The sequence below is a fragment of the Oncorhynchus keta genome, chromosome 18 (genome assembly GCF_023373465.1).
Source record: "Oncorhynchus keta strain PuntledgeMale-10-30-2019 chromosome 18, Oket_V2, whole genome shotgun sequence".
Classification (NCBI taxonomy): Eukaryota; Metazoa; Chordata; class Actinopteri; order Salmoniformes; family Salmonidae; genus Oncorhynchus; species Oncorhynchus keta.
This window is the reverse complement of record NC_068438.1, coordinates 3,864,385-3,880,170: the sequence shown is the minus strand read 5'-3', so window position 1 is coordinate 3,880,170 and position 15,786 is coordinate 3,864,385. Positions and strand designations below refer to the sequence as shown.

Sequence of the window (15,786 nt, the reverse complement as noted above, 5' to 3'; positions counted from 1 at the left end):
TGTAAGCTACACTAAGTTGTCACGATTATAAACACTCAACAGATAAAAGTAGGTCCCCTCTAAAGGTACTGTCTCACGGCACAATGTCCATCACAATGTGTGTTTTTTTTTTTAAAGCCATCAGCAACATTATAATCTGTGACCTTCTGGTCCCGATCACAGTGCGTAGTCCACTGCGCTAGCAGGGGGGGATTGAACCACTGTTTTTTATTTCTTTCAGTTACATAAAGCTGTTCAGTTATAGTCAATTGTTTAGAATGTCAATAGAAAAGTGATTTGTTAAGTATGTTGGGTAAGGTTGGAAAGCAAAAGCTGCATTAGCATTCGAACTGGTCAACCTTGTGTGTCGCAACCCACATTTACTGCTCTCCATCCACCTCCAACCTGCATTTAATGCTCTCCATCCACCTCCAACCTGCATTTAATGCTCTCCATCCACCTCCAACCTGCATTTAATGCTCTCCATCCACCTCCAACCCGCATTTAATGCTCTCCATCCACCTCCAACCTGCATTTAATGCTCTCCATCCACCTCCAACCTGCATTTAATGCTCTCCATCCACCTCCAACCTGCATTTAATGCTCTCCATCCACCTCCAACCCGCATTTAATGCTCTCCATCCACCTCCAACCTGCATTTAATGCTCTCCATCCACCTCCAAAGCGCATTTAATGCTCTCCATCCACCTCCAACCCATCTCCCTGCGAGCCTTTTCTTTATTTGACTTGAACCTGTAAAATCTACCCACTGGACTGTCACTAAGGTCTGCCAACTGAGCTTTCATAACCAATCAATTCTTACCCAAAATATTATCACAGCCGTTTATTTTGATCGTCTGTACCGGTCTAAAAATGTGGGCACAATCAGAACATGGACAAGATGACACAGGACACATGTTAACACCAGGTATAAACGGGGCTTTTCAATATTATGTCTTCCAAATCAGAACTCTACCCTCTGATCATGCTGGTAAAACTGAAATCAATGGTTGCCATGACGACGGGTGAAGGACCACATCATACTTCTGCTCTCCAGCTGAGGTCAGAGTACTCATCAGTTTAACCCTCTGGGGTCAGTTGAAGCTACACTGAGAAGCGGGTACTAGTCAAAAGAAAACAGACGGAAACAGGGAAAGACTACCTGGACATTTTAGTTTCCCCATTCCGAAACGTTAAATGTTCTGTAGCATGCCATAATGAACACGGTCCCGATGGAAGATGGATATAGCTGACAATGAAAAAAGAAACCTCCACATGAGAAGATAATTGATCAAAAATACCGGTCTAGCCTGACCAAGATCCCTTTAGCCTGACCTACTACTGATATGTCTGTTAGAGTCGCAGACATGACCAAACAAGGTTGTTCATTCTAGGTCATGTGCCTGCTGGGATTAGGGTTGCCTCTGACCTTGTGGTGGCCAGATAAAGTAGAACACCTTAAGACCGACCAAGACCTACACTGACTACCGCTCATCAGTTACACAATATCCTTAGTACATGGAAGAGGTCTGTGTCTTCTTTTACATGGAACGAGAGCATATGCTTGGCTATGACTTACGTATTAAAACTGTAGTCTATACACGATAAGGAGAAACACTTCAGAAGCGTCATGTCTATTGATCAGGGCACCCTTACTTAGATACAGTTGTAGGATTAAGTTATAAGGCCTGAGAAGGTGTGGTATATGGCCAATATACCACTGCTAAGGGCTGTTCTTATGCACGACGCAATGCGGAGCCCTTAGCCGTGGTATATTGGCCATATAGCGCAAACCCCCTTGGTGGCTTATTGCTATAATAAACTGGTTACCAAGGTAATTAGAGCAGTGAAAATAAATGTTTTGTCATACCTGTGGTATACGGTCTGATATGCCATGGCTGTCAGTCAATCAGCATTCAGGGATTGAACCACCCAACTTCTAATTAAATATATTATACAGTAAATATTGTATGGTTTATTTCACACCGAATGAACTGTAAGATATTGAATTTGTCCATCAGTGCCCCCACAGAAACAGAGGCAAGGCACTTCTGCTTGTGATGGTCGAGCGTGCGAGATAGACAGAATAACCTACTCCATACAGTTGCGTGAGAAAGAAAGGACAGATTGAGGGCAGAGTGACTTTAGTAAAAATTCTACCTTTGTCCTTTGTCACTGAGAGAAACCAACTGGAGGACGTCTCTTCCCCCACTGATCTGAAGTACCTGTCATCATTACTTTATCTACTTTCAGAGGAGCCAGCGACATTGTTTTAGTTTTCTCAAAGTTTACAGCTGTTCTGACTGTTTGACGGTTTCAATTACTAGTATCCAAGAGATAACAGAATCCATAACCCTTCCATTCAGTAGCGCTGGGCTTCCTGTATGAATTATGGCTAATACTATTGAATTAAAACAAACATACTTTTAAAAAGGTCTTATTTAACTGTTATTTAGGCTTCAGGCACATTAAATCTCCAAATAAGTCTATGTTCGGCAATCAAGTGCGGAGGCTTATTGCATAAATTGAACAGTGTGACCTCATTGCTCCAGGCTCCCTATCATGCCATTATAAACCACCAACACTCCTCCCATGTACTAGTACAGTACTGTTATGCGACCATGTGACGTAAAGACTAACCTTTGCATAACGTGTAGGCCTATAACAGCGATGAGCTATAATCGGGGGTGGGCCGTGGGTTATGTAGGCTGATGGAGATTTTGAGAGATTAAAAAGCGTTCCCATTCTAATGATCCCTCATGCGATGGCTTTGTTTAGTGTTTAAATGCCTGAGTGCTCTTTTTATAACAACGGAAGTGGTGTTTGTGATGTGCCGCCAAGGTCTCCCCGTGTGTAACCCTTCAGTGTGACAACCAAGTGAAAGTGGCAAATTCCTTCAACATGAATTCGCCCTCTGCTAACTGTTGAATATGAAGGCCAACTTGAAACATAGTTCATTCACTATGCTGCTGCGCTAAGTCAGAACAGCCTCAAAAAGCATAGTTATCACTTTTTTTTTATTTTATTTTATTTCACCTTTATTTAACCAGGTAGGCTAGTTGAGAACAAGTTCTCATTTGCAACTGCGACCTGGCCAAGATAAAGCATAGCAGTGTGAACAGTCAACACAGAGTTACACATGGAGTAAACAATTAGCAAGTCAATAACACAGTAGAAAAAAATGGGCAGTCTATATACAATGTGTGCAAAAGGCATGAGGAGGTAGGCGAATAATACAATTTTTGCAGATTAACACTGGAGTGATACATGATCAGATGGGCATGTACAGGTAGAGATATTGGGGTGCAAAAGAGCAGAAAAGTAAATAAATAAAAACAGTATAAAAACAGTATGGGAATGAGGTAGGTGAAAAAGGGTGAGCTATTTACCTATAGACTATGTGCAGCTGCAGCGATCGGTTAGCTGCTCGGATAGCTGATGTTTGAAGTTGGTGAGGGAGATAAAAGTCTCCAACTTCAACTTTGCAATTCGTTCCAGTCACAGGCAGCAGAGTACTGGAACGAAAGGCGGCCAAATGAGGTGTTGGCTTTAGGGATGATCAGTGAGATACACCTGCTGGAGCGCGTGCTACGGATGGGTGTTGCCATCGTGACCAGTGAACTGAGATAAGGCGGAGCTTTACCTAGCATGGACTTGTAGATGACCTGGAGCCAGTGGGTCTGGCGACGAATATGTAGTGAGGGCCAGCCGACTAGAGCATACAAGTCGCAGTGGTGGGTGGTATAAGGTGCTTTAGTGACAAAACGGATGGCACTGTGATAGACTGCATCCAGTTTGCTGAGTAGAGTGTTGGAAGCCATTTTGTAGATGACATCGCCGAAGTCGAGGATCGGTAGGATAGTCAGTTTTACTAGGGTAAGCTTGGCAGCGTGAGTGAAGGAGGCTTTGTTGCGGAATAGAAAGCCGACTCTGGATTTGATTTTTGATTGGAGATGTTTGATGTGAGTCTGGAAGGAGAGTTTGCAGTCTAGCCAGACACCTAGGTACTTAGATGTCCACATATTCAAGGTCGGAACCATCCAGGGTGGTGATGCTAGTCGGGCATGCGGGTGCAGGCAGCGATCGGTTGAAAAGCATGCATTTGGTTTTACTCGCGTTTAAGAGCAGTTGGAGGCCACGGAAGGAGTGCTGTATGGCATTGAAGCTCGTTTGGAGGTTTGATAGCACAGTGTCCAATGACGGGCCGAAAGTATATAGAATGGTGTCGTCTGCGTAGAGGTGGATCAGGGAATCGCCCGCAGCAAGAGCAACATCATTGATATATACAGAGAAAAGAGTCGGCCCGAGAATTGAACCCTGTGGCACCCCCATAGAGACTGCCAGAGGACCGGACAGCATGCCCTCCGATTTGACACACTGAACTCTGTCTGCAAAGTAATTGGTGAACCAGGCAAGGCAGTCATCCGAAAAACCGAGGCTGTTGAGTCTGCCGATAAGAATTTGGTGATTGACAGAGTCGAAAGCCTTGGCGAGGTCGATGAAGACGGCTGCACAGTACTGTCTTTTATCGATGGCGGTTATGATATCATTTAGTACCTTGAGTGTGGCTGAGGTGCACCCGTGACCGGCTCGGAAACCAGATTGCACAGCGGAGAAGGTACGGTGGGATTCGAGATGGTCAGTGACCTGTTTGTTGACTTGGCTTTCGAAGACCTTAGATAGGCAGGGCAGGATGGATATAGGTCTATAGCAGTTTGGGTCCAGGGTGTCTCCCCCTTTGAAGAGGGGATGACTGCGGCAGCTTTCAATCCTTGGGGATCTCAAGACGATATGAAAGAGAGGTTGAACAGGCTGGTAATAGGGGTTGCGACAATGGCGGCAGATAGTTTCAGAAATAGCGGGTCCAGATTGTCAAGCCCAGCTGATTTGTACGGGTCCAGGTGTTGCAGCTCTTTCAGAACATCTGCTATCTGGATTTGGGTAAAGGAGAACCTGGAGAGGCTTGGGTGAGGAACTACGGGGGCGGAGCTGTTGGCCGAGGTTGGAGTAGCCAGGCGGAAGGCATGGCCAGCCGTTGAGAAGTGCTTATTGAAGTTTTCGATAATCATGGATTTATCGGTGGAGACCGTGTTTCCTAGCCTCAGTGCAGTGGGCAGCTGGGAGGAGGTGCTCTTGTTCTCCATGGACTTCACAGTGTCCCAGAACTTTTTGGAGTTGGAGCTACAGGATGCAAACTTCTACCTGAAGAAGCTGGCATTAGCTTTCCTGACTGACTGCGTGTATTGGTTCCTGACTTCCCTGAACAGTTGCATATCACGGGGGCTATTCGATGCTATTGCAGTCCGCCACAGGATGTTTTTGTGCTGGTCGAGGGCAGTCAGGTCTGGAGTGAACCAAGGGCTGTATCTATTCTTGGTTCTGCATTTTTTGAACGGAGCATGCTTATCTAAAATGGTGAGGAAGTTACTTTTAAAGAATGACCAGGCATCCTCAACTGACGGGATGAGGTCAATGTCCTTCCAGGATACACGGGCCAGGTCGATTAGAAAGGCCTGCTCACAGAAGTGTTTTAGGGAGCGTTTGACAGTGATGAGGGGTGGTCGTTTGACTGCGGCTCCGTGGCGGATACAGGCGATGAGGCAGTGATCGCTGAGATCCTGGTTGAAGACAGCGGAGGTATATTTGGAGGGCCAGTTGGTCAGGATGACGTCTATGAGGGTGCCCTTGTTTACAGAGTTAGGGTTGTACCTGGTGGGTTCCTTGATGATTTGAGTGAGATTGAGGGCATCTAGCTTAGATTGTAGGACTGCCGGGGTGTTAAGCATATCCCAGTTTAGGTCACCTAACAGAACAAACTCTGAAGCTAGATGGGGGGCGATCAATTCACAAATGGTGTCCAGGGCACAGCTGGGAGCTGACGGGGGTCGGTAGCAGGCGGCAACAGTGAGAGACTTGTTTCTGGAGAGAGTAATTTTCAAAATTAGTAGTTCAAACTGTTTGGGTATGGACCTGGAAAGTATGACATTACTTTGCAGGCTATCTCTGCAGTAGACTGCGACTCCGCCCCCTTTGGCAGTTCCATCTTGACGGAAGATGTTATAGTTGGGTATGGAAATCTCTGAATTTTTGGTGGCCTTCCTGAGCCAGGATTCAGACACGGCAAGGACATCAGGGTTAGCAGAGTGTGCTAAAGCAGTGAGTAAAACAAACTTAGGGAGGAGGCTTCTGATGTTGACATGCATAAAACCAAGACTTTTTCGATCACAGAAGTCAACAAATGAGGGTACCTGGGGACATGCAGGGCCTGGGTTTACCTCCACATCACCCGCGGAACAGAGAAGGAGTAGTATGAGGGTGCGGCTAAAGGCTATCAAAACTGGTCGCCTAGAGCGTTGGGGGCAGAGGATGAGAGGAGCAGGTTTCTGGGCATGGTAGAATATATTCAGGGCATAATGCGCAGACAGGGGTATGGTGGGGTGCGGGTACAGCGGAGGTAAGCCCAGGCACTGGGTGATGATGAGAGAGGTTGTATCTCTGGACATGCTGGTTGTAATGGGTGAGGTCACCGCATGTGTGGGAGGTGGGACAAAGGAGGTAACAGGGGTATGCAGAGTGGATCTAGGGGCTCCATTGTGAACTAAAACAATGATAACTAACCTGAACAACAGTATACAAGGCATATTGACATTTGGGAGAGACATACAGCGAGGCATACAGTATCACTAAAGAATTTCATTTTTATATTATCACTTATCACTGTCCACTCATTTCATCCTGTTGTACAAATTTGGAAATCCTATATCTGCAATTGATTGAATTCCAGAATCATTATCACCATACACCTTTTCTTATTTGACGTCATCTAAGTGAAGTTGCAGTAAGTCCCAATCAATTCATCCCTGAATTGACTTTGAGGTGATTGACAACCGTTTTGCAACAGAGCGATTCTAATTGAGCAAATGCAGTTACATCCCTGCCTGTTTTGTACAGTTTGCTTCTGTTTGGTTCCTAATGAATACACCTCTGGGGCCAGTTCAGGATCAGCAACAGCACAGAACATTCAGAGAGAGATGTATGACCCACCCAGAACAAATATGATTGTCATCTTGTAGAATAGGAAATGTGTCACTTTAATGTATTATAAGTCTATCTACAACGTTCTGGGTCAGGTTTCCCAGACAAAGATTAAAAGGCTAGTTTTGGTCTATAAAGCACTTTCAAAGGAGAACTGCTATTAAGCATTCTTTTTAGGGCAATAGGCAGTGGTGTAAAGTACTTGAGTAACTATACTTTAAAGTACTACTTAAGTTGTTTTTTGGGGTATCTGTACTTTACTATTTATATTTTTGGCTACTTTTACTTCACTACAATTCCTAAAGAAAATTATGTGCTTTTTACTACATACACTTTCTCTGACACCCAAAAGTACTTGTGTACATTTTGACAGGAAAATGGTCCAATTCACACACTTATCAAGAGAACATCCCTGGTCATCCCTACTGCCTCTGATCTGACGGACTCACTAAACACAAATGCTTCATTTGTAAATGATGTCTGAGTGTTGTAATGTGCCCCTGGTTATCCATCAAAAAAAAAAGAGGACATTTGTGCCGTCTGGTTTGCTAAATATAAGGAACGTGAAATTATTTTTACTCTTGATACTTAAGTATATCTTAGCAATTCCGTTTAGTTTTGATACTTAAGTGTATTTAAAACCAAATACTTTTTTACTTTAACTCAAGTAGTATTTCACTGGATGACTTTTACTTGAGTCATTTTATATCAAGGTATCTTTATCTTTACTCAAGTATGATAATTGAGTACTTTTCCACCATTGGCAATAGGCTTAAAGGGATAGTTCAACCAAATTACAAAATAACATACTGGTTTCCTTACCTTGGGATGGATTCAATCAATAGTGCTGCTTTACAGGGCGATTAGAAATTTAAAGGCCATGTTCCCACGTTAGCAGCGACTGCATTCGCGGTAAACACTGTGTATGTTGGCTCAATCAGAAATGACCTTAAAATTTCAATCGCGCCAGAGTGCTGAACTTCAGCGATATGGATTGAATCCAGCCCCTTGTAAGCAGTCCATTGACTAAACCAATGTGTAATTTTGTAACTTGGGTGAACTATCCCTTTAATCTGTGTCCAGGAAACCAGCCCCTGAACGATTCACCTCAGTGAACAGGGCCTACCCACTGAACACAGATGTCATTCCAACATCTAGTTTTGATTTACATTTGGTTGAGATGTCAAGTGGTCAACTAATGTGAATTCAATATGAAATCAACAAAAAATCACCATGTTGGATTTACGTAAAAAAGTTGGGTGAAAGAAATACAAAATCCCCTTAAATGTATGACTTTTTGCAAATCCAATCAGTTTTCCACATCGATTCAACGTCATCCATTTTTTTGAGGTGGAAACAACATTGATGCGACCAGTTTTTGCCCCGTGGGTAGGGCACACATCACAGAGTTGACACAAGGTATAAGTAGTTAGGCTCCAGTTCCTCCTGTCTGCATGATTCCCTGTTGCCAAAACAACCTGCCGGTTATTTATATTTCATCTCCACAGCAGCTGCCATTCCATAATGCTGAAACATGAGCACAGGAACATCTGAAAACAATTGACCGCAATGGGTCTCCATGGATGGACTGGAGGTAGCTGGGTTGATCACTGAGAGAGCTGTGCAAACACACTCTGAAGCACTGACACATGTAGATAGATAGGACACCAGGTCGGCCATGGCCCAGGCATGGATGGACCTCTGTGGAGAGAAAGAAAGTACCTGGCTTGACTCTTACTGCCATTAAGAGGGCCAGCAGCTCATCTGGTCATCCATTTTAACCATTAGGCCAGAGGGTGATTCACTTTGCTGGTTTTCATTTTTTCTTCTAATAAAGGACTGTTTCAGATCTGGTGTTGAGTGAGCTATCTGGCCAATCAATTACATTATTTGATTAATTGATCAATTCACTAACCAGTAGCTCTTGAGGCCCATAACTGAATAGCTCTGCATTGAACGTTAGATTCAAACGTGTTGTCGATTTGGTTACTAGTTAGCAAATGTTAGATTATAAACTTGTTTTTGAGATCTATACAAAACGTTTGACCAGGGCCCATAGGGCTCTGGGTGAATCTACAGAATTGGTATGTCTCCAGGAAATGTATTTACATAATGATGTATTCTAATTCATTCCAAGACAATAACACACATATTGTTAACTCTTCCTAACCACGTGTAAAACATATGGATTTGCATTAATACACACATCAAAAGTCTCAATGCAAAGTTACATCTCACTTTTCTATTTTTGGTGTTATTACAATTAAAACCAATCAGAATTCAGAAGAATGCCAAAGTCATGTCGGGGAAAATATTTCCGGGGGTGTGGTGTAATATGGAGAATCTGCAAGCCAGCCTATTTCCTATCATGTAAACTCCAACAGAAATAACTTCAAATGTATAACTTCAAATGAAACCAAATCTTTGGCACTCGTGACTACTCGTTTCAATGAAATGTTCAGCCAACTTACAAGCAAATACTCTTATGAATTTATTGTTACAAATCAACTTACAAGCAAATACTCTGAATTTATTGTTACAAATCAACTTACAAGGTTGCTAGCCAAATAGCCAGCTAACGTTAGCCCTACTAGCCTGCTAACGTTACATTAGCACTGAATGAGTCAGCCAGTTGCTATCAACACCTAGCTAACAGCTACAGTGCCCTCAGAAAGTATTAATATCCCTTGATGAATTCAACCGTTTGTGTTACAGCCTGAATTCTAATTGGATAAAATGTCAAAAATATATACACTACCGTTCAAATGTTTGGGGATCACTTAGAAATGTCCTTGTTTTTGAAAGAAAATACCATTTTTGTTCCATTAAAATGATCAGAAATACAGTGTTATTGTTGTAAATGACTATTTGTTTATATAACTAGGCAAGTCAGTTAAGAACAAATTATTATTTTCAATGACAGCCTAGGAACTGAACTGCCTTGTTCAGGGGCAGAACTACAGATTTTTACCTTGTCAGCTCAGGGATTTGATGTAGCAGCCTTCCGGTTGCTAGTCCAACACTCTAACCTCTAGGCTACCTGCCGCCCCATGGAATATCTACATAGGTATACAGAGGCCCATTATCAGCAACCATCACTCCTGTGTTCCAATGGCATGTTGTGTTAGCTAATCCAAGTTTATATTTTAAAAGGTTAATTGATCATTAGAAAACCCTTTTGCAATTATGTTAGCACAGCTGAAAACGGTTGTGCTGATTAAAGATAAATAATAAAACTGTCCTTCTTTAGACTATTTGAGTATCTGGAGAATCAGCATTTGTGGGTTCGATTACAGGCTCAAAATGGCCAGAAACAAAGAACTTTCTTCGGAAACTCGTCAGTCTATTCTTGTTCTGAGAAATGAAGGCTATTCTATGCGAGAAATTGCCAAGAAACTGAAGATCTCTTACAAGGCTGTGTACTACTCCCTTCACAGAACAGCGCAAACGGGCTCTAACCAGAAAAGAAAGAGGAGTGGGAGGCCCCGGTACACAACTGAGCAAGATGACAAGTAGATTAGAGTGTCTAGTTTAAGAAACAGACGCCTCACAAGTCCTCAACTGGTGGCTTAATTAAATAGTACCCACAAGACACCAGTCTCAACGTCAACAGTTGCTCCGGGATGCTGGCCTTCGAGGCAGAGTTGTAAACAAAAAGATATCTCAGACTGGCCAATAAAAATAAAAGATTAAGATGGGCAAAAGAACACAGACACTGGACAGAGGAAGGTCGGAAAAAAGTGTTATGGACAGACAAATCTAAGTTTGAGGTGTTCGGATCACAAAGAAGAACATTCGTGAGACGCAGGAAAAATGTAAAGATGCTGGAGGAGTACTTGACGCCATCTGTCAAGCATGGTGGAGGCAATGTAATGGTCTGGGGGTGCTTTGGTGGTGGTAAAGTGGGAGATTTGTACAGGGTAAAAGGGATCTTGAAAAAGAAAGGCTTTCACTTAATTTTGCAACGCCATGCCATACCCTGTGGACGGCGCTTAATTGTGGAGCCAATTTCCTCCTACAACAAAACAATGACCCAAAGCACAGCTCCAAACTATGCAAGATCTATTTAGGGAAGAAGCAGTCAGCTGGTATTCTGTCTATAATGGAGTGGCCAGCACAGTCATCGGCTCTCAACCCTATTGAGCTGTTGTGGTAGCAGCTTGATCATTTGGTACATAAGAAGTGCCCATCAAGCCAATCCAATTTGTGGGAGGTGCTTCATTAAGCATGGGGTGAAATCTCTTCAGATTACCCCAACAAATTGACAACTAGAATGCCAAAGGTCTACAAGGCTGTAATTGCTGCAAATGGAGGATTCTTTGATGAAAGCAAAGTTTGAAGGACACAATTATTATTTCAATTAAAAATCATTATTTATAACCTTGTCAACATCTTGACTATATTTCCTATACATTTTGCATCTCATTTCAGGTATGTTTTCATGGAAAACAAGGAAATGTATAAGTGACCCGGCAGTGTATATTCTCACAAATCTACACAGTATGCAAAACTAACTATATACAGTGCCTTGCGAAAGTATTCGGCCCCCTTGAACTTTGCGACCCTTTTCCACATTTCAGGCTTCAAACATAAAGATATAAAACTGTATTTTTTTGTGAAGAATCAACAACAAGTGGGACACAATCATGAAGTGGAACGACATTTATTGGATATTTCAAACTTTTTTAACAAATCAAAAACTGAAAAATTGGGCGTGAATGGAGCCAAATACAGACAAATCCTTGATGAGAACCTGCTTCAGAGTACATATCACCGTTAGTCTGGGGGGTGAAGATTTGCCTTCCAACAGGACAGTGACCCACCGCTCCCCATCTAACTTAACAGAGCTTGACAAAATCCCCAAATCCAGATGTGCAAAGCTGATTCAGACATACCCAAGACGACTCAAAGCTGTAATTGCCGCCAAAGGTGCTTCTAAAAAGTATTGACTCCGGTGTGAACAAAACTCTAAAAACATGTTTTGGACTTTGTCATTATGGGCTGTTGTGTGTAGATACATTAGATACAAAATAAATACATTTAATCCATTTTGAATTCAGGCTGTAACACAACAAAATATGGAATAAGTCAAGGGGTATGAATACTTTCTGTAAACCAGCGTTTTGAAAATACATAACACCATCTAACCAAATATCAAAGAACGTTAGCTGTATGCAGTTATCTTAGCCAACAACCTAGCTAGCCAGCCAGCCAGCCAGCTAAATAATAATAATAATACACATTTTAAAAAGCAGCCAACCAGCTAATGTTAGCTATTTAGCCAAATAATGTTGGCTATTAGCTTAGCCAGTCTAGCCAATCAGCATGGCTATGGTCGGAATGGTTGAGCCCAACTACTGGACTAACCGCACCACCCTCTGGACAGCCCTGTGATTGAGGACGGTTTAATTGCTGTACCAGGCGGTGCCGTGCCAGTGTTCTCAATGGTGCACTTGTGGAGGTTTAAGAGAGTCTTAGGGGCAAAGACACATTTTTTTCAGCCTCTTGAGGTAAACGCCTTCACCACACTGTCTGTGTGAATGGACCATTTCAGGTTGTCAGTGATGTTCACACCGAGGAACTTGAAGCGTTTCACCCTCTCCACTGCGGCCCCATCGATGTGGATGGGGGCATGCTCTCTCTGTTGTCTCCTGAAGTTCACAATCATTTAACATTTAAGTCATTTAGCAGACGCTCTTATCCAGAGCGACTTACAAATTGGTGCATTCAGCTCCTACATTTTGTTGACGCTGAGGGAGAGGTTATTTTCCTGACACCACTCCACCAGGGCCCTCGTCTCCTCCCTGTAGGCTGTTTTGTCGTTGTTTGTAATCAGGCCTACCACTGTTGTCGTCAGCAAACTTGATGATGCAGTTGGAGACGTTCGTGGCCACGCAATAATGGGTGAACAGGGAGTACAGGGAGGGCTGAGCACCCACCCTTGTGGGGCCCCCATGATGAGGACCAGCGTGGCGGAGGTGTTGCCTATCTTCACCACCTGGGGAACTTCTGGATATTAGATCAGTGATCACTTACCAGCTTTTTGACCAGAAATGAGATTTCCCTGAATTGGAGCCTTTATTTGAACTCCCCAAAGCAGTTCCATTCATCCTGGGGGCTGCTCCATGACGCCACCATAGCGGAATAAGGAGTGTGCTCCTAGTCATACTCAGGGGGCATACATACCATCCACCACTTCCGAGTATATTACTCGCTAACGTTCAGTCTCTGGACAGCAAAGCATATGAGCTCAGGGTGAAAATCTCCTTCCAGAGAGACACCAGGGACTGTAACATACTCTGTTTCACTGAATCACGTCTCTCTCCGAATATACTGTCCCTGTCCATTTAGCCAGCAGGGTTCTCCGTCCATCGCGCAAACAGGATGAAAGAACTCCTGGGGGAGAAAAAAGGTGGAGATTGTGTGATTGTGGTAATGTGTACAGGAACTCAAGTCTGTTTGTTCCTACTGATCTGGAATATCCACCATCAAATGCCGACCTCATTACCTTCCCAAATAATTTTCTTTGGCTCGCTAAGAACTACACTGGACTCTGCGAACTGTAAACCGTATATCCTGAGGACGCATTTATTGTAGTTTGGGACTTTAACAAAGAAAATCTGAGGAAAACGCTACCGAAGTTCTATCAACACGTCTCCTGGGTCAGTCATGGTGTGGGGTGGCATTTCTTTGGGGGGGGCCGCACAGCCCTCCATGTGCTCGCCAGAGGTAGCCTGACTGCCATTAGGTACCGAGATGAGATCCTCAGACCCCTTGTGAGACCATATGCTGGTGCGGTTGGCCCTGGGTTCCTCCTAATGCAAGACACCTCATGTGGCTGGAGTGTGTCAGCAGTTCCTGCAAGAGGAAGGCATTGATGCTATGGACTGGCCCGCCCGTTCCCCAGATCTGAATCCAATTGAGCACATCTGGGACATCATGTCTCGCTCCATCCACCAACGCCACGTTGCACCACAGACTGTCCAGGAGTTGGCGGCCACCTCATCAGGAGCATCCCCAGGCGTTGTAGGGAGGTCATACAAGCACGTGGAGGCCACACACACACACTACTGAGCCTCATTTTGACTTGTTTTACGGACATTACATCAAAGTTGGATCAGCCTGTAGTGTGGTTTTCCACTTTAATTTTGAGTGTGACTCCAAATCCAGACCTCCATGGGTTGATAATTTGATTTCCATTGATAATTTTTGTGTGATTTTGTTGTCAGCACATTCAACTATGTAAAGGAAAAAGTATTTAATAAGAATATTTCATTCATTCAGATCTAGGATGTGTTATTTTAGTGTTCCCTTTATTTTTTTGAGCAGTGTATTTTAGCAAATGTAATAAAAATGTAAAACTGAAAAATCACATTTACATAGGTATTCAGACCTTTTAAAGCACATTTGGCAGTGATTACAGCCTTGAGTATTCTTGGGTATGACACTACAAGCTTGGCACACCTGTATTTGGGGAGTTTCTCCCATTCTTCTCTGCAGATCCTTCCGAGCTCTGTCAGGTTGGATGGTGAGCGTCGCTTCACAGCTATTTTTAGGTCTCTCCAGAAATCTTAGATCGGGTTAAATTCCAGGCTCTATCTGGGACATCAAGGATATTCAGAGACTTGTCTCGAACCCACTCCTGCGTTGTCTTGGCTGCGTGCTTAGGATTAGGGTCTTGGCTTCCATCTCGCCACTCTACCATAAAGGCCTGATTGGTGGAGTGCTGCAGAGATGGTTGTCCTTCTGGAAGGTTCACCCATCTCCACAGATGAACTCTGGAGCTCTGTCAGGTTGACCATTGGGTTCTTGGCCACCTCTCTGACCAAGGCCCTTCTCCCCTGATTGCTCAGTTTGGCCGGGTAGCCAGCTCTAGGAAGAGTCTTGGTGGTTCCAAACTGTTTCCATTTAAGAATGGTGGAGGCCAATGTGCTCTTGGAGACCTTCAATGCTGCAGAAATGTTTTGGTACCCTTCCAAAGATCTGTACCTCGACACAATCCTGTCTCGGAGCTCAACCTCATGGTTTGGTTTTTGCTCTGACATGCACTGTCAACTATGGAACCTTATATAGACATGTCCAATTCAAATCATGTCCAATCAATTTAATTTACAAAAGGTAGACTTCAATCAAGTTGTAGAAACATCTCAAGGATGATCAATGGAAAGGGGTCTCAAAGGGCCTGATTACTTATGTACATAAGGTATGTTTATTTGAATGTTTTATGAATGAGTAAATATGTCTAAATACCTGTTTTCACTTTGTCATTGTGGGGTATTGTGTGTAGATTGATGAGGATTTATTTGTATTTTATCAATTTTAGAATAAGGCTGGAACGTAACAAAATGTGGAATAAGTGAAGGGGTCTGAATACTTTCCGAATGCACTGTATTTATGAAAAAACAGTGGTTTGTAAAAAACAGTGGTTTGATTCATCTGGAAAGTTGACATACACAATTGTTCAATACATGAAATATCGGAAGGTGAGAAAAGTGTGCAGTTGGGGTTGAACAGTAGTACTATAAATCGACCCTTAATAATCCTCACTAATCATGGATATGTGACGACAACAGTCCAGTTGTCGTAAACCGTGCGCTAGGCTAAAGGTTTAAACTGCTACGTATGGTCTGCGTTCCATAATGATTCAAATAGGCTATATATCCCAAATTATTGCACAATTTGTAACACATTTTTTAAAAATGTATTTATTTTTTACATTTTATTTATCCGTTATTTTAGGGCTTGGACTACAAGGGGACGAAAAGCATTACA

General features: G+C 43.2%; 1 protein-coding gene across 1 annotated transcript in view; it reads right to left on the bottom strand.

The window, feature by feature from the left end:
* si:dkey-103g5.4 (uncharacterized) overlaps positions 1-15,786 on the bottom strand; it is a 221,465-nt gene that overhangs the window by 180,635 nt on the left and 25,044 nt on the right. The gene's annotated exons all lie outside the window — the stretch shown is intronic.